Source organism: Scatophagus argus, chromosome 16 (assembly GCF_020382885.2).
Source record: "Scatophagus argus isolate fScaArg1 chromosome 16, fScaArg1.pri, whole genome shotgun sequence".
NCBI lineage: Eukaryota > Metazoa > Chordata > Actinopteri > Scatophagidae > Scatophagus > Scatophagus argus.
Window position 1 is genome coordinate 4,710,333 of NC_058508.1, and position 19,201 is coordinate 4,729,533.

A 19,201-nucleotide genomic window follows, 5' to 3' on the forward strand; every position below is an offset into this window, starting at 1 on the left:
GAAATACCTTACAGCTTAGCTTTTGTCTGTTTGTTTCAGTATATTGAGGTCCAGGCTTTCAGCTGCCTAAGGAACCAGTAAATAGATAATTTAAAAACTTCTAGGGAAAAAGCTCAGTGAGTAGTTTGTACTGACTGTGTTGAAACAGACTGAATTTCACTAATTCTTTAAAGGATGATGCCGCTAGGAGATTTGGTGGGTGTTTATGAGGCAGGGAGAGGCATAACAATGACATGCAGCTGAGTCATTATTAGCATTATGGAAAATGTAGGCTAGAGTATTTTACCCATAAAAGGAACTTTATGTCAGAATATGACTACCTCAAGTGTTAATAAACTATGCCAACACTCTACTGGTTAGTGGACCACCATTATGAAACCTTGAGTTTGGTATTAGAGCTGTTGCCATCTTCTTTTTTTTTTAAAACAAAAGTGACCATAGCTGGGTAAGATGGTGGAGCTGCAGAGGGTACTGACTGATTTCACAAGGTAGTCAACCCTTTCAGCATACCCTGGTTTATTATCTATTTTACCGTAAATGGGACCATAATTTACAAACTGAACATCGTGCCGGATTGAGGAGGACTTGAAATTGATGACTGAGACCATAAACTTGCTAGGATATTGTTACTAAGTGAATAAACCAAGTCAGAAGTAGGGTCATTTTACCATAAGCTTACATCCAATCAGGTTTCCTTTTGTGACTAGTTGGGACGCCCCCTACTGACCATCAAAAAGACCGCAGGTTTATGACACTTCAGCATCAGCTTCAATTTTCAGACCTGGAAGCTCTGTTCATAATTTATATTGTCTCCCTCTGCTGCTTCAGTTACAACCTCGGAGTGCCCCTTTGAGGAATATGATGCAGTTGCATAATTTTCATCATTTTCCCAGTCTATAATACAGAAGAAGTAAATAAAAATTTCAGGTAAAAGTGTTACATATTAAAATTTCATGTTAGATGTAACATTATCAAATATGTACATATGCGTTCATTCAGGGCAAAAGAATGGGCAGACACCCATGTGAACAAAATATGTTTTTATTCATTTATCTGCAACATTATGCCGTTACTATAATACCATGGAGTCAGAGCATGATTCCCCCCCTCCCCACACACACACAACAGTAAAGTTAAATATATGTCATGCTGGTCCATCCCAGTGATACTAAGTATTCCACTCACTGACTTTCCTTTTCAACAGCATCATTCTTTACAGTGGCAACACAGAATAAAGACACAGCTTTAATCAGCTTTAATGGATTTAACTGAACTAAGCAAACACTTTTAAAAGACATAAGGGTTACATATACATAGTTTTAAATATGACTAAATATTACTGATAACATTATAGATTATACAGATGAACAGATTTGCAGCAGCTTAAATCAATTTCATTTAATTTCAACAGGTTTGGAGACCATCTGTTCTGGTCAGACGGTGTGACACTCTATGTCCCGTTGATCAACAACATAGGACTAAATAAGACATGGTATTTCAATCTTCAATCTGAGTTTTGATTATGGTTGTTATGGTTATTTCTGTCTCATTTTTCATCTTTAGTAAGAGTCAGAGTCCCAATCTTCCAAATCTGGGAAGCAGAGAAGAAAAAAGTGAAATATTAGATTTAGGAGCTGAGACATACCACAAACTCAAGCAGGAAGTCTTGACAAGGTGATGGCAAGAGAAGGAAAGGGAATATTTTTTTTCTTTAAAAAAGAGCCATTTCCCTACACAAATAATAGTGCAACAATCAATAGTGTTTGACAAAAAAAATGCAAAATTCCAGAGTTTTAGTTCATCATTTGGTGAGAATTTAGAATTCGCTTCAGGAGTCTGCATTACCTCCACCTAAACTCCTTTTGCCCATGAGTCCAACAAACATCTCCCCTTTATTTCCTGATGAAGAGTGAGACGGAAAAAACAAGTCCTCATGTGAGTCAAAAGAAACCAAATAATCTTAAAACTGGTGGTAAAGGGAAAAAAAAGAAACACTCAGAGCTTTTTAATGGTGTAATTATACTCACTTTTCCTGCCCAGCCTCACAGGCTGAGATGCACCTGAAATTAAGGATGGATGTAAATATTACAGTGATAATAAAGAAAAGCACAGGGAAACCACAAGATCCAGTACAAGTATTATTCAGGTATTACTGGAGATGTATATCACAAATATGACAACTGCAAAAATATTATAAATTAACTGTAAAATCTCCATTAAGTACAATTGTGTATTTGTTTGCTTGTTTACCTGAGCTTCTTCCCATCAGGCCATGGAACTGCTGTGCTTTGGACCGCTTGATAAGGTCTGCCAGCCGGATGGTTATTCCTCTCTCTAGTGGGTAGCCCTGCGCACACACACACACACACACACACAGTAAAAACAGTCGTGAGTCATTGCAGGTTTGGGACGGGAATGTATGATCTTGCTGATCAAGTTATTCCCTGCTGTCTGATGGACTGGGAAGTGCTGGTGCAGTCAGTGCTGCTGAAACTGAACACTTGTTCAATACAAATACCTCATTCATATTTATTTTAAGTACAATATATACAAGGGCATACTTTTCACTGAGCACAGGGAAGACGTGCCCCCTCACATATCAAAAAAGCTATTTCAGTCCTACTGTACAGTTTTAGTTTCATTTCCTTGGTAAAAAAAAAAAAATCTTTCAGAACTTTCTTTCCATATGGCAAAAGCCAAATGAGAGGTGATTAAGATGTCCACGCACTCATCTGCCTCCATGTGCTGGCAGCAACAGCGAGCAGCAGCTAGTGGTGTGAAGGCTTTGCCCCCACACCACACCCTCTGTGAGGTGGAGGCTCTACCTGCAGCCTGAGAGGAACACTGCTGGCACTGTTAGTGCTAAACCGGTCGACATGATTATTATTTACACATTATTTACACTCAGTAAAAACCAAAAAGAACTGAACAAAATTCAAAATTCACAAGTCAATAATTACAGATTAGATTTACTGATTGAAGGTTGAAGTCAGTATAGCAGCAGAACTAAATATTATTTATTAATAACAGAACAATTTACACTGATTTTTTTTTTCAATACACTTCAATTAATTTGGAAAGCATGATAATGCGTTTCACGAAAGCGTGTTGTTTTCTAAACGGAATTAAATTGACGCAAAATGCACAAAAAGGACTCACGAGCTTTCTCATGTAGAGTTCACACATTTATTTTGAAAGCGACAGACTTGACGCTCCCTTCCCACAATCCACTTCTCAACTGTCTCAACTATTTAAAAAAAAATAAATAAATACTCAGTTTGCTCAGTTCTTGTCGTTTTCTTGTTCAAGGGAAATATTATTTTACAGATTGTTGCTTTCTTATGTTTTTAATGTCTCCCACTGATTGGTCTGTTGCAGCTCTCTGGGGGAGATGATCATCCGTGCAGGCTGATTGGCTGTCGCTCTCCGCGGTGCTGAAACGTGCGTGAAAAGTGCGTGAAAAGTGCGCAAAGCAGACAATCGGGTGAAAGCAAACGAGGGAGGCTTCTGTACCTTTCTGCAAAATTCAAGCTGACAGTAACTCTTCTTCTGAATACTGACTTCATCTGAGAGAAATTCCAAATCGTGCAAATAGCAAAGACGAAAGTCCTATTAACGTAGCGCCAAATGAGAGTTTATTATAATCATACTGTTAACTTTCACTACTTAAAGACTAAGTTTTGCTTATTGTACCACAGAATTTTTCACTACAAGGCAGATTTCTCGGCAGATCTTTTTCTCAACACAACACATGGGAACATACTCCGCTGTTTATCCCATATAGAACTGAAAAAATAAAATCACATAACATTAACATCACATCCATACGTCGATGTTTAGACACGTGTCCGATGGTGTGCTTTTTTACCTGCCAGTTCTCCACCGTCCAGACCTCTCCGTCTTCTTCTTCGCTGGAGAGCGGAGTCCCCAGCGCGCCAAAAACCTGCACGAACACCACCACCAACAACACAGCTGCGAACTTCAAAGCCTCCATCGTCACCTCGGGCTGTCAAAATAAAAGTGCAGCAGATTGTCAAGAAAAACCTCCCCGATGTGGACGCATACAGTAGCCAAATAACTTCAAACTTCTTTTTTTTTTTCTTAGACCAAAAAAAAAAAGAAAAAAAAGAAAACGTGTGTTCTGTTGTACACTTTGTGCGTCGGTCCTGAGAGAAGGTCTCTTATAAAGTCCCTCTGCTCGCTCCTCCCCACTTCCTCCAGCTTGATGTTAAAGTGAATATATCCTGCAGGCCATATATATATTTTTTTTTCTTTATCTGACTCAGACGTGACGTGCGTAGACAGTGAATAAACTTCACCTTATCTAAAGCCAACTGACCACTTCCCAAACTGTGAAGGATGGGCCCTGTTGGTTTGTTTGTTTCCGTTTCTCACCAGTGACAGAGGAGCTCATTAAGCAGCTAAATGTGGTATGATTGAGCACAGTCAAGTGTGATACTGATGTATGACATTATGACATTCTGCTGTGTTTGAGTTATCAGGTCAATGAGCCACAAGGAAGGGGGGGGGCAGTTTACAGGCAAAGACAGCAGGACGTGCTTTATTTTACACGTTACAAGACCGCAATATGCCAAACCAAATCACAAATATTACTGACACGGTGCTATTTTCAATTTCAGGCCTCCCTTCAAAGCTGAGCCAGATCACATCGTGTTTTGTCTCATCTTTATGGCTCGTGTCACCTTCTCCAGGTGCAATTTGATTTCCAGCTGTGATGTGTTCATGCTTTGTCTGTGTGACTGCAGGTGGGTGGCCCAGTGGTGCGATGAATCCGTATTTTAAATAATCAGTGCAGCAGCAGTCTCGGAGAGGAATACATCTCAATACTCTCCCTCGTACACCAAGAGCTTCAAGGAAACAGGATCACATTCAGCATTTAGTGCTTTTCTGTGTTTTTTTTTTGGTGTGCTCTTCTGTCCTCCATGACTCATTGGACATGAATTAATGTGTACTTCAGTGCTTTCCAACCTGTGGGTTGGGGTTCCCAATTGGTTGCCAGGTTAATCTGACATGTAGCAATGATGATTAAAAAGGGATTAAAAAAAAAAAAACACTAATACCAAACATATATTTTGTGTATTTCTTTTTGATTTTCCTCTAATTTGGATTTTTTTGTTTTTAACGTGTTTGAAATATTAGTGTAGTTCACATCTTCAAGCCTCCCTCTCTTTCCTCAAATAAAACGATCTGAAAACCAAAACTCAGTCTTCAGTTGAACTGCAGACATCTCAGTCTCACATTAAAGCCATAACCTTTGCTGATGGCTCCCAGGTAGACATTTACGAGCTAAACAAAACTGGGAAGCACATGGGAGAAGTTAGCCTTCGTGGCTTTCTCGTAGAAAGCTCTTTATAACACATCATTAACGTTGTGAAATGGTCTCTTCCAAACCCAAACCATGTTCCTTTCTGAAACCGAAACCAACCAAACTAGGACTGGAAGCTGAAAATAATAATAATATAATAATTTTTTCTTATTTTTCCAAGATGTGTCATCTAATCACAAAACACTTAAAATGATAAATGGTGGGCGGCACGGTGGTGCAGTGGTTAGCACTGTCGCCTCATAGCAAGAGGGTTCCAGGTTCGAATCCCGGTCTGGGCCCTTCTATGTGGAGTTTGCATGTTCTCCCTGTGCCTGCGTGGGTTTTCTCCTGGTACTCCGGCTTCCTCCCACAATACCAAAAACATGCACATTAGGTTAATTGGCTACTCTAAATTGCCCCTAGGTGTGAGTGTGAGAGTGTGTGGTTGTCTGTCTTTGTGTGTTGGCCCTGCGATTGACTGGCGACCAGTCCAGGGTGAACCCCGCCTCTCGCCCGTAGTCAGCTGGGATAGGCTCCAGCTCCCCCGCGACCCTGACGGATAAGCGGTATAGAAAATGGATGGATGGATGATAAATGGTTATACCACCTCATCCCTTCACAATGCACTAGTTCTAGCCAAGTTGGCAGCATGTATTGATCCCCTAACGCCCAATTCATCAAACACCATCATCGGGTCAAAATTTTAATTTGTCCAACACTTTGGTTTATGACAAAATATCTTAAAAACTCACAACATTCCTCTCAGCCTCTGCTCTTTGTTTGACTGGAGAAGAGAGTTACAACTGTTTTTACTTTCTAATCAACAGATCCATTTCGCTGGTTCCACAAACACGCCGCCTCCCTTCATAAGGCCTGATCTGTCTGCACAAACAGCTGTCTGGGGATGAGCCTCGCTAACTCTTCACCTTTAGGACCACAAGGGTGTTTTCTGAGCTTCTGTGAAAGAATCAAACCCTCCTGGAGTGCTGGGAGTCAGGGCTGTAAAGGAAAGGAGAACATCAGATGGGCTCCATACAGATTCAGATACACACAGTAGAATTAAAGCAGAATACAGAAAAATAAGCAGACACACACACACACACACACACCGCATCTCTGCACAGTGTACGTGTGTCAGATAGATACTGACAGACCAGGCAGAATTTCCCCCTGATCATCTGCTCCACTTATCAGTGTCTTAATCATCTTATTTCAAATCCCCTCCATTTCATTTTTTCTTCTTGTTGAATGCCTGAGCTTCACTGTGTACGTGTAAGATGTGTGTGCAGTCTGACACCATTTCCACATTCTTTGCTCAAAATGTAAATGTAACCACGACCACGATTTATGACATCACAAGTGGTTCGGAAAGCCAATCCTGCTCCAGTATCGAGCAGACGTAAGTGTGATGTGGAGCTTCCAGTGTGCGCGCACACACAGACACACACACACACACACTGAGACTGAACTTTACACTGAAGTAGGAGACATCTTGTGTCCAGAGGTTAAACTTGTGAAATGAAAAACATTTGCAAATTTCATGCAGTCTGCAATCTTTAAAATGGAGTCGGTGTTATTTTAATGATTTTAATGTGGTAATTACACTTTTTCTCCTTAAAATCCATGTCAGACACACACTGGAGAATTATAATGTGTGACTTAATGCATACGCAGTGGGGATGATTAATATGTTCTTTTTAATGGGGTATGTAGCATGACGGTCTCACTGTAAAGTTGTTCTTTGTCCTACCTGACTTGCTGCAGTTTTGACATCATCAAACACTTTTGTAAGTATGTTTGTCATACTTCCATGAAATGCCGTGCCTGTGTTTCTTTAACCTGTGATGTCTTCCTTACGTCAAAGTTTGTTATCTAATAAATGACATCCTTTGTCAAAAGGGAGCACATTCAGAGTCTCATAGACACGATTTAGTTAGCCATATCCGTCTATTCCAGTTTAGGGTCATGGAGCTGACCCTCAATCAGTCATTTCTAACTGTGGCATCCATTACAAAACTATAGCTGACGACTGATTAGACCTTAGTCTCCTTATCCACTTCTTTAATGGCTGTGGTGAGTTTCTGTTTCACTCACTGTTTTGATAGTCGCTCCTCTTAATATTAGCTGCAATCAGTCTCCCTTTGGCAATCAGGAACTATTGAGAATCGAAGAGGGAACATCAGTCTGTGCTACGGTTCGTGACTGTCATTTAATATGTAGGAAGGTGAATAACAAACTGCAACATTAAACCATCCATCCATCCATCCATTTTCTCTACCGCTTATCTGTCAGGGTCACGGGGGAGCTGGAGCCTATCCCAGCTGACTACGGGCGAGAGGCGGGGTACACCCTGGACTGGTCGCCAGTCAATCGCAGGGCCAACACACAAAGACAGACAACCACACACTCTCACACACACACCTAGGGGCAATGTAGAGTAGCCAATTAACCCAATGTGCATGTTTTTGGAGGAAGCCGGAGTACCCGGAGAAAACCCACGCAGGCACAGGGAGAACATGCAAACTCCACATAGAAGGGCCCAGACCGGGATTGGAACCTGGAACCCTCTTGCTATGAGGCGACAGTGCTAACCACTGCACCACCGTGCCGCCCACATTAAACCATTTTAGGATTAAAAAAAAAAAAGTCTACAGCCATGGTTGTGAATTTGTGAGTCAGTGGATCACTAATGGCTTACGTTCCATCCTGTGGGCAACACAAAAATCTGTGTGTCAAAAAAGCAGACTCTAACCGCTAACTTTAAATTCATTTTGTGGGCTACATTTCTATCATTAACAGTTAGCTATTTTTCTGCCATTTTAAGTCAGCAGGAAGCATTAGTCTGTGATCTCAGTCCATAATAAATACTGAGGCCGCACATCTGCATCATCTCTCTGCTGCTTCATGCTGAGCCGGTGGGGTCCACTCAGGCTGTGTGTGCTGCTGTGTTGGAAGCAGCCGCACGCGGTTTGATACGAATGAACGCTGTTTCGTTTGTTGGCTTCTGAAAGCTCACAGTGAGTTCGCTTGATTCCACTTTATATCAGAAATACTGTTATTGGAACTTCAGCTTAAAGGAATAGTTTGACATTTTTAGGGAAACACATTTTTGTGCTGAGAGATGACTGCTGCTCTCATATCTGAAAGGTAAATATGAAGTTACAATCAGCTGATGATTAGCATAGCTTAGCATAAAGACTGAAAACAGCCAGCCTGGCTCAGTCCAAAGGGGAAAAATATATCTTGGTTGTTTAATCCATACAAAAACTGGAGTTCTAAGACCCAGGTTAGCTGTTTCCACTTTTTGTGCAAAGCAAAGATAACCAGCTGTATAACTTCATAAATTTACCTGACATATTTGAGAGTGATATCAATCTATTCATGTAACTGTCATCACAATAATAAATAAATGAAGCGTATTTCCCAGAATTCCAGATTTTCCAGCTGAGAAATGCTGACAAATGTTAAGGCACTGTTACAGCTGGTGACAGACGGATGGATCGGATGTTTCACATTTCGGCTCGGCTTTGATACGGCTACAGTCAGGAAGAGCAGGTATTTGCATTTGAACAATGCTCAAAATCCATCTGCTAGGCAGTAGTGGTCTGTGCTCTATGCCATTAGCTTTAGAAATGTAATGAAAGTTGTTTCAAACAGCAATAAAATATGAGATCAGATGAGATATGTTTTTTTTTTTCATTTTTCCTTTGGTCAAACACCTGAACTATTATGAACACTGGGGACCGCCTGCCTTGACATGACGCTGGACGGGCTGCACGGTTCATCACCTCAGTTATGTCTAACCATTCTATCATGATAAATAAGTGAGTCATGTAATTGAAGTGAAAATTACATGAAAGAGTATAGAACATTACGGATGTACGCCAGCCTTAAATGAAACCTGCATTTAAATCCTTGTCATACATTTCTGCTGATATTCAATCGAAATCTGACATATTTGTCTCTATGAGTATTACAGAATATTTCTCTGAGAGGGGATATTTTAAGTTCAAGCATAGCACTGTCAAAGGTTGCACATTATTTTTAAAGTCCGCAGTGTGGGATTTTGTTAAGCAGCATTGCAGTAGTTCATAACAAAAGAGCAAAAAATCATCAGCTAAAAATTCCTGAATTTTTGTTCATTGTCTAGTGGTATAATGTTCCACAAAATGTCATCAAATCTGCAAGAACATAATAAATATCTGTACCTACTGACCTGGGCTGTAGCTACAATGTAAGACATTGAGACACAGTCTGCTATGGTTAAAAATAAGGCTGTCACAGGTATTAAAATGAGTCATTTACATACACTATGACGGCATGTATGAACCAGCGGCAGAGAATAGATGACATGACAGCTCCCCCAAAAGTGAAGTCAAAGCATCTTGATTGCCTCCTAGTAGCTGGCTGCAGTACAGGTTTGAAATATTTCACTGGACAAGTGAAAACTTTGAGCCTCTGGCACTAGATGAAAAGGGTGGCAGAGGTCATGAATGTCTGTGCAAAATTTTACAGCAATCTATTCAACAGTTGTTGAAGATATTTCAGTCTGGATCAAAGCGGTGGGCTGAACAATTGTATTTAATCTATAAGTGAAAATACATTTAGAGGCCAAAATATCCATCTGCAGCTGAGTCACATCTGAGTTTGAGCCTTGATGAGCAAATGAGTATTGCTGAGGCGTTCATGGCAGAGAACAGTCTAAGTGCTTAGTTTATCTCTCTAAACAGCTCTCTCCAGCTCTCTCAGGTACTACACACATTCCACTTGGTGGCTGTCAATACTGTGGAAACTGCCTTCTACTGTTTTGAATTTCAGTGTCTTTCAGCAACAGCTTGCCAGTAAAGGTCTCATATGAGAATTTTAAGGACGGATTAAAGCACTAACACCGCTTGGTTTTATATCTGCACTAATTTGAGCCCTGCTGCATTGGCTCTCAGCTTAAACATATCGCTTTCTACATTTATTAGCAGTACCTGGGGTGGAAAAAACATCATGTACATACCAAAATTTACCTTACTACAACTTCAAAAACTGACAAGTTGTTGTCACTGGAGAATCGTTGCTTGTTTTCCTGAAAACCCAAGACACGAACGCCGGCTGTAGACTTTGAGCTCTGGGAGAGATTTGACTCAGCAGTTTGAGCTGTAAGATGAGCAACGTGTAGATTTCGATTTGGATGGATGGATTTCTTGGTGCGATTAGAGCTCTGGGTTTTTTCCTGGCAGTGGCATTATCTCGATGCCATCAGCCCAAATGCAGCACTTCTCATCAAGGATTATGCCAACATTTGTTTTGTGCAGCTGTTAAACTCTTAACTGATGTAATATAACATTAATATAACATGTGGACAGGTGTCGTTATTTTCACCAGTCCTCATTTGACTTTATTCGAACACATTTATTATGAAACGTCAAGATTATTCAACGTTTATTTTCCCCTTTCTTAGCTCCCAGTGCCTCCTTTTGGCCTCTCATTGCTCTTGCATTTTACAGTGACTCTTATCTGCGGACAAAGCTGAAGCTATAGCTTAGATCCAGTTAACCACCAAGGGAGCAGTTTTTGCCAAACAAAATAGGAGACATCACTCCAGCTGTCACCACCGAGACAACACACCTGGTGGGAAGAGCCAACACACTGCCAGAGTTCTCTAATCCATTTAAGGCTAATTCTTTACTACTTTTTCCCCTCCCATGTCTTTATGACTGTGTTGCTTGGAAGGAGCAGAAGAGCCAATAAAACCCAGAATGTTTATCACCATAATAATTAGAATATTAAATTACAATAATGGTACCCAGAAGAGGAACATGAGGAAGAAAAAGAATGTAATCATATGCAGAAAGAAAACTTGCTACAGATTAATTTTGTGATGTGTAATCACTGGACATGTTGGGGTTTTTTTAAATTTCTTCTTCTTTGTCAATTCTCAAGCAGCTGTGCTCTCAAACGAATATGCAGTTTAAGAAAGGTAACATTGGAAGATTTACAGCTGGAGAGGGAGTCTTCTGAACAAAAGCAAGCGCCTCATTTCTAACCGATGCTGCTGGCTGAAACTGCGGCTCTCACAGATCTTATTTGCTATCTAAGGCAAGCTAATGCCAATACTAAAACTAAAACTCTGTGAGATGGTGAAAACTTTTTGAGGATTACAGCTTATCTGTTTGTGAGAACCCTGTCAAAGGGTTTTAAATATGCACGTGGTGGCTGCACGTGATATCATGCCTGTATACTGCAGTACAGAGCCAGTATCCCTGGTATAAAAAATAAAATATGATGTATTTTATTTCCTTGGGTGATTTGGACTGTAAAGAACATACATGAACAAGGTGGCTATAGACATAAGCTTGAATATATTTTCAGACCATGTTTCCCTTGTTATCCTACATGTTAGTCTTTGTTTGAAATTACTGGCATTGTGGCTGCCACAAGGAGGATGTTTCAGTCCTGAACAGGTAACAGGTGTTTTTCTGACCTAACATGTAACCTTGTGAAACAAAGCAAATGGCTATTGACAAGCTTCTTGCTGTTGGAAATAATGCTAAGCAGAGGTGTGGACTCGAGTCACAAATTTGATGACTTTAGAATGAAAATACTACGCCAATGACTTGCCTTTTTGCTGGAAAATATTTGATACCTTCCCCCAAGCCCAAAGATGAAAATGTATGTTATTTAAAAAGTGTGCCACCAATCAGGTATTTCCCTTCATTTCCTTCATCAACTAACATTGATGCCATGGGTGCATAATTAACATCTGCTGGACTTTCCGCTTGGTGAGTAAATCTCAGAAGGCTGTCGGCCACATTGGTGGGTAAATATTTGTACCAAAGTAGTCATGTAATAAAAAACTATGCTGAGAGTCTCTAATGTGTTTTTCACAGGCGTGCTGCTCCTGTCCTCTGCTATGCGCCTGTGTTGGAGTTTTGGCACATGCGCGGGGACAGTGCATGTACTAAACCAGCGATGCATTCAAATACACCTTGTAAACTCTGAAATTTTGATTGTTTTGTACGGCAAAGCAAGCGGGTGCGCTCAGGGACTTCAAGGTGAATTCAAGGTGCACCTAAGAAACAAACCACCTCAACAAAAAAACAAAATACAGTTTAAAGAACATGTGGCCAACAATCACAGACAGCTTCTACCTTTGTTTGACATGTTGTATAAAGCATAGGCTTGTTACATTAGGTGTCTTGTTTACTTCTCAAAACAAAAAGCTTAGGACTTTGCACTTGACTTAAGACTTATCAGTCTAGACTAGACCTCTGTCCGTGTACAAATGCGTCAGGCCAACTCTGGTAAAACAAAGGAAAAAGGGAAATGTCTGTGCAACCGCCCTGTAAATGAGCTGTGGCTGGGAAAAATTGAAAAGAACATGCAGGTTACAAGAGGCAGCTTCATGTCACACTGAAAGCCATTTTACTGCAGATCCAATCAGCTTTTATTTGTCTGATCAGACTCATCTCAGCTCTTCCTCCCTCTCATCTGACCTCATTCAACTTTCTCTCCCACTGTCAGCGTGTCTAAACAGAAAATATTGCATATTCAAACCCATACGAGCAAGGTGCAAATGTCAGCACAGGCAATAAGAAAGAAAAGTATCCGCACAACTGAAGTGCTCCTTTGAATTAAACATTGCTTCCTAGCAAGAGGCTACTTTTTGAACACAGATTCATATCAGGCCTAACTGGATATATGAATAACATAGTGCAGTTGTTTGTTTTCGTCTTTTCTACTCAATTACAGTGTCAGTGTCAGTCATGGTGGTTAGCAGGAAATCTTCTCTTTGAACAGGAAGTAAAACAATCAATGAATAAACACTTTGGTTCAGCAAAATTGCTAAGCATTCAGGATGTAATTTCTTGGCATTGATGTGGGTAATAAAATTAAAATGGAGCAAACTCAATCTTTAGTCTGTGAGATTCATGGAGAAAGGCTGGCTGAACCTATTACCAATCTGGTATGGGGGAAAGAAATGCTCTGGCTTGTTTGTATTTCTTTAAACCAATCATGTTCGTCTTGGACAGCGTTAAGAAAAGAGGGGTACATTACAAGGCAATTTTGACAAAGCCAGGTTTTCTTTGTGTAAGCTGTCTTGATAAAACCTAAAGCCCCAGTCACAGATAGTGACTTACCTTTTTGGCCAAATCAAAGTGAAATGACAAACACCAACAGACTAATCTATTGTCTAATTTATATTCTATTAGCTGCAATGCCAGCAGTGTAAAACGGACATTATGCGGACACGGACCAACAGCCTACTTCCTGTGAGCAACAGTAAGGGAAAGAAATATTTGATCCACCTGTTTGCCTCATGATGTTGCCTGAGAGGAGGCACTTGCTTAAAGGCTAAAGTCAGGGAATTATAGTCTATTGTGCACAGTAAATACCACAGAATATGTGAATGGCTGTAATATGATTCCCCTGCAGGTTCTGATCTCATCTGTGCCTATTGTTAGGTATTTATATAGTAAACCCTTCTGCCCCGAGATACACTGTACATCTCTACATGTGCGACACTACACCTACAGTGTTAACGTGACGTCATGGAAAATATTGTAAAGTTAGTTAGGTTATGCAGAAATAAATAAGAGAGTGTATACACCAGAAAAGTACATGACAAAAGAATAGAAAACGCTTTGTTTTATGTTGCTTGATTTATCTGCTTATTTTTTAGTCACTTGGAACTTTAGTATCCTCTTGGAAAATGACATGCTTGTGTTTGTCTAAACAATCAAGGAACAGTTAAAGCCCTGAGTTTGACGTTAACTGGAATTGCATTGGAATTTAGCAAAATCTAAGTAATAATCTAAAACTATAATTCTTAGTAGATTTCAGGGTTTTCAGAACTCCCCATTATCATTCAGCCATTGTGTATAGTTTCTAAACACATTAAAAATGTATATTTGAAAGCCACAGAAACGTGCTCTCAGGCAAAACAGCCATTGTAGCCCCTAAGACACTAGAGGACACCAGTGGGACAAGACTTTATGTACCAGTTTGTTTATGCATGCCTGTGACAAAGTGCACATGTATCATTCTCAAAGTTTTCCTCCCTGTTTTTCAGCCCAGAAGCACTGAGCCCATGCTGCATTAATTTGCTCCATATGTTACAGGTCTCCACTGAAATCTCTCCTGCTGAGCAACACCAGTACACACAATGAATACTGGTGGTAAATACAACTGGATACTTTCCCCCACTTCATAATTAGATCGTTCAATCATTTGCTGTGGCATCTTTTGCCTTGCTGGGGGCTTGGAGAGAGAGAGAGGGACTTGTCCATATGCAGTGTGTTGTGTGAGCGCATTGTAATGTCTGTGTGCATTCATATGTGTGCATCAGGTAAGTGTGTGTGGTTAGAGTGGCTGCATGTCTACAATCCTATTCAGACACTGACTTTTTAGCTGTAGCTTAAGTCCATTGAATTGTATTGAGATGCGCATCAATTTTGGTCAGAGACACATACAAATTCCCCATTGCATCATAGGGATCACTTCCACGAAGCAAATGTTGCTTTGTTTTCGCTAATTGCACTCAGTACTGTATGAAGTAATGTTTCCACACAAGAGAGAGAGAAAGGCTGAAAGTAAACGAACGACTAATTGCGTGCATTCATCACTTGCACTTTGTGTGATTTCCCCAGTAATCAACTTCACCACTGTTAAACGAACAGCTCCACATTTTGGGAAATACACACTACTGTTAACTATCACTAGATGAGAAGACTGATGCCACTCTCATGGTAAATATGAGTTAGGAGAGTTTATTCCTGAGCTTTAGAGGTGCTGCTAGGCTGATATTCACATCTCAGAACTTTAGACCATTCCTTGTTTTAACTGCTTCTGAAGACCACGAGAAAGACTGAGCTGGGCCACACAAACACACACACACACACACATACACACACACAGTGTCAAGGTCCCTGAGTGTATCTATATATAACATTCAACCCATGCTAAATGATAGCCTTTATAGTATCTGCTTAACTGACTGTGAACATCTGCTCCACATGTTGTCATTGCATTTATTATCAATGCATATTGAAGTCTATACCAGCTTGGTCTGACTGATTGTGTTTACCAGGACATACTTACAAAGGCTCTGGAGGAAGACGGAAGTGTCCTTTATTTGGGAAGACTGATTGGATTTATCAGGTAAATTTAAAACGCACACAGCTGTATCAACAATGAATAGAGAAAGGTGGGGAAAGACTGGTGAGGGAGTGATGAGGTGATATGAAGTAAACATGTTCTCCAGATAGCGTGTTTTAAACACACGTGCAGTATTAGACTGGCTGATCATGTCGTTTCTCAGTGAAGAGAACAAAATGAAGCGGCTCTGAAGCTGCTTGGGTGTATCAGCAGAGGAAACTAATTGCTTTGTACAGAAAAGAAGGACATTTTTACTCCCTATTAAAAATTCATTCTGTAACAGCAGTATCTCGTCTGCTAAAGCACCAGGGTTAAGGAGTGCATTAGGTGAGAGATATGAAAAAAAACTGTATTTTTAGTGAAAGTGGTAGCAGAGGTACAAGCTTTTTTATTAAGTGTTTCTAGAGTCACGAATTCAAATTAGCAGTTTTTTGTTATTGGCCTCTTGGAGGTAAACAACAAAGGAAGATTACCACCAGTTATTATGCACATGTCTTTGTGTTAGTGGTGCAACATTAACATTCAAATTAGAGACAATCTAAGTAATATTGACTCCAATTTTACTGTAGCTCTGCTTTAGTTTCCGCCAGCTCTTGGCAAAAATATCTGATTCTGTTAGCTGCTAAACACTTGACCATCTTCATGAGCTATTTGCTAAGTTGCCTGTCATTTGCTGATGGGCATGTAGTGTGCAATTGGTTTAGCAGAGCTTTTTTACTGAAATTAGCTGCCTGTTGTGGCTGGAAAAGGAGTTGATGAGCACAGTTCACATGGTGGAAAACCAAAACAATGAATAATTAGAGGCTAACAGGCTGCTACAAGTATGTGACTTCATCACAGACTCTAATAATAAAATATAAAAAATATAAAAACTCCACTAATGTAAAGGACAGGTACAGGATATCCTCAGTTACAGTCAGTCCAGTCAGAAGGCAGATGTCACTGGAAGTAAAGATCAAGATGTACAGTAACTGTCTGCAAAGCTCTGAAAGCTGCCAGGTGGGGTGTGTATAGTAACTAAGACAAAGATTTGAATGAATGCCTGAATGAGCAAACTGACACACTGTGCATCACACAGTGAAATAAGCTTGCTGCTTTATTTTGTAATGTACACCACAATGCAGTGGTAGATTGAAAGGTCCATCAATAATTAACGTTATTAGCAGGCTCCTTAGTTTTTTGGTTCCACATATAAAGGTGAAAACTGAACAGCCACATGATAATCGTAAGATTGGCCACTGACTGGACGCTACAGGAATATAATAAATGTCCCTCTAAGTTAAATGGACACATAACCTTCTATGAATATGAACCCTATTATGCAGTGCAGTGATTATAAGATCATAAAGGGTATCCTTGTTGCCAAAAACAAAGCTATTTGCTTAACTGATTACGCAATAAAAATGCAGAGACAGAAAAAACAACAATGTTGTAATACTGAATGTAATGTTAGATGCTCTGAAGGCGTAAGTGTTATATAATCATGTCTGATAGCATATGCTTAATTAATAATTCATAAAAAGGCTTAAAAACATTTCAACCATTAAAACATTCAAGTATTTTAATTGTATAAAAACTCTGTTTGCTCCCTTGCTCCTGTTTAAAAAGCTCAGCAACTCGACAAGTTCAACAGCATGTTTCGGATCTTTGGACCACAGCACCATTTGGTGGTGAAGAGCACCTATTACATCCTTTAACCGTACCACAGTACATACATAAGAACCAAACACTGGTACATATTAAACACCCAGGACTCATACATACAGTATATATTTATATCTATATGACTGAAACCCTCCAACTCCCATGACAGCTAATAGCTTCAGTCATCACACTGCTTTAGAACCATTAGCATACGTGGTAAGCATATCATTCCCTGTGTTATCATCATCAAACATCAGACAAGTAATTAAAATGATTTCATTTAAAGCACAGATATCAACACACTTACAAAGTACTTTATAATACCCTAAAGAATAAAATGGAAAGATAATAATAAAATTATAAAAGAAATTAATAAAAGAAATAAAATGACGGAATGCTAAACAGTTAGATGTAGATATAGATATAGATATATGCAATTAAAAAGAATGATATAATTGAGCTCAAAAAAAGCAATTCATCACAGTGAAGTTCAGAATCTGAATATTTCAAGAAGGTGAGTAGAAAGAGCTTCTGAATACATTACACCTCATCCCTGTTTTCACTGCCATTAGTATTAAAAGCTCTAACTAAACCTTCTGATCTGAGGGTGCCTGCTTCAGCAGATCTGCTATGAGGCCACCACTGGGACAACATTTTCATTTGGTATCTCTTTGAATGCAAAACAGAGATATACACTGAATGCATTTTAAAATATTTTAAATATGTATCTAGCACTAATTATGTTTAAACGCACAGTATGCATTTTCTGCCATTAAGATTCTCTTAATTAAAGGAGGAAAAAGAGGAAAAAAGATGTAGTTTGATGATGTCATGTAGTAGCAAGGGATCATGGGATTTGCTGCCTTTATCATTGAACTACAACCAATGCCATGAAAATTTATCTGGCATGACTGAAACCTTCACGGGCAAGGTAATATTTTTCATTTTTTATTTGTATTACATGTAGCCGCTCTATGATTCATCATTTGCCGGTTCCCAGAAGTTATAACAGAGGGTTAAAGTTAAACACACAGTTACCTTGACCACAAATTTATCTGGACATTTTAATGTGGAAACTCTGTGCCTCTCTCTTCTAAGTTTCTAGGAAGAAGAAAGGCATCAATCTGTCTACAAACTGCAACCATAAAATATTATCAAACAAATAAATGACATAACCAAAAATGAACAATATTTAACAATGAACAAATTTTAAATTTTGAACATTTCCCACACTGACTTTGGAATCAAGTCCCCATGTGTACAGTATATGACTGTACACATAGCTCTAAAATAAGATCTGATCTCAAGGCAGTAATGACCACGGTGGTTACCAACTCAATCAAATCAATTGTCCCTAAGCCTGAAGCCAATCTGTCCACCAAGCTGCAGGAAAACCATCCCTAAGTGTTTCCTGCTGACATACAGAGAGACGAACGTGGGTGAAAACATAACCTCCTTCACAGAGGTGTTAACGCCTCAACTGCGAATGGAATAAAGGCATTTATATCAGTATCTGGCACACCAGGACACGTAATGTAATAGATATTATATCAAAACACATCAGCCTGTATGAAACTACATGAATCAAAATGACAGCCGCATTCTGTGTGTGTGAGTGTATCTGTGGAGAGTGAGAATACTAGTTGAACAGGCCACTCCTGTTAAAACAAGATTACACTTTCCTCCATATAAACATACATATTGTAAAAGATGTAAGAAGAAAAGATTCAGAACTGGAACATTCCATTTCATTCCATGGCAGAAACTTATTTTCTATTTCATTGAATTTTGGAATGGGGACTCAATGTTCTGATCTATTTCTTTGTTCTACAACTGAGTCTTTTATTACAAAATAAAGGGCATTTGAGATTAGAAAATGGCATGCCATTGTAGAAAGTTATATTCATCTTCTATTTTTTGAATAAAAACTAGATATTCTATTCTATTTCTATGGTAAGCAATCCATTATAGAATATTCTTTTCTAGAGTGTTGTATTCTGGAATAATAAGTCTATATTCTGTTCTACTTCTATGTTCAACATTTATGTGTTTTATTACAAAATAATGGTCATTCTATCGTCTATA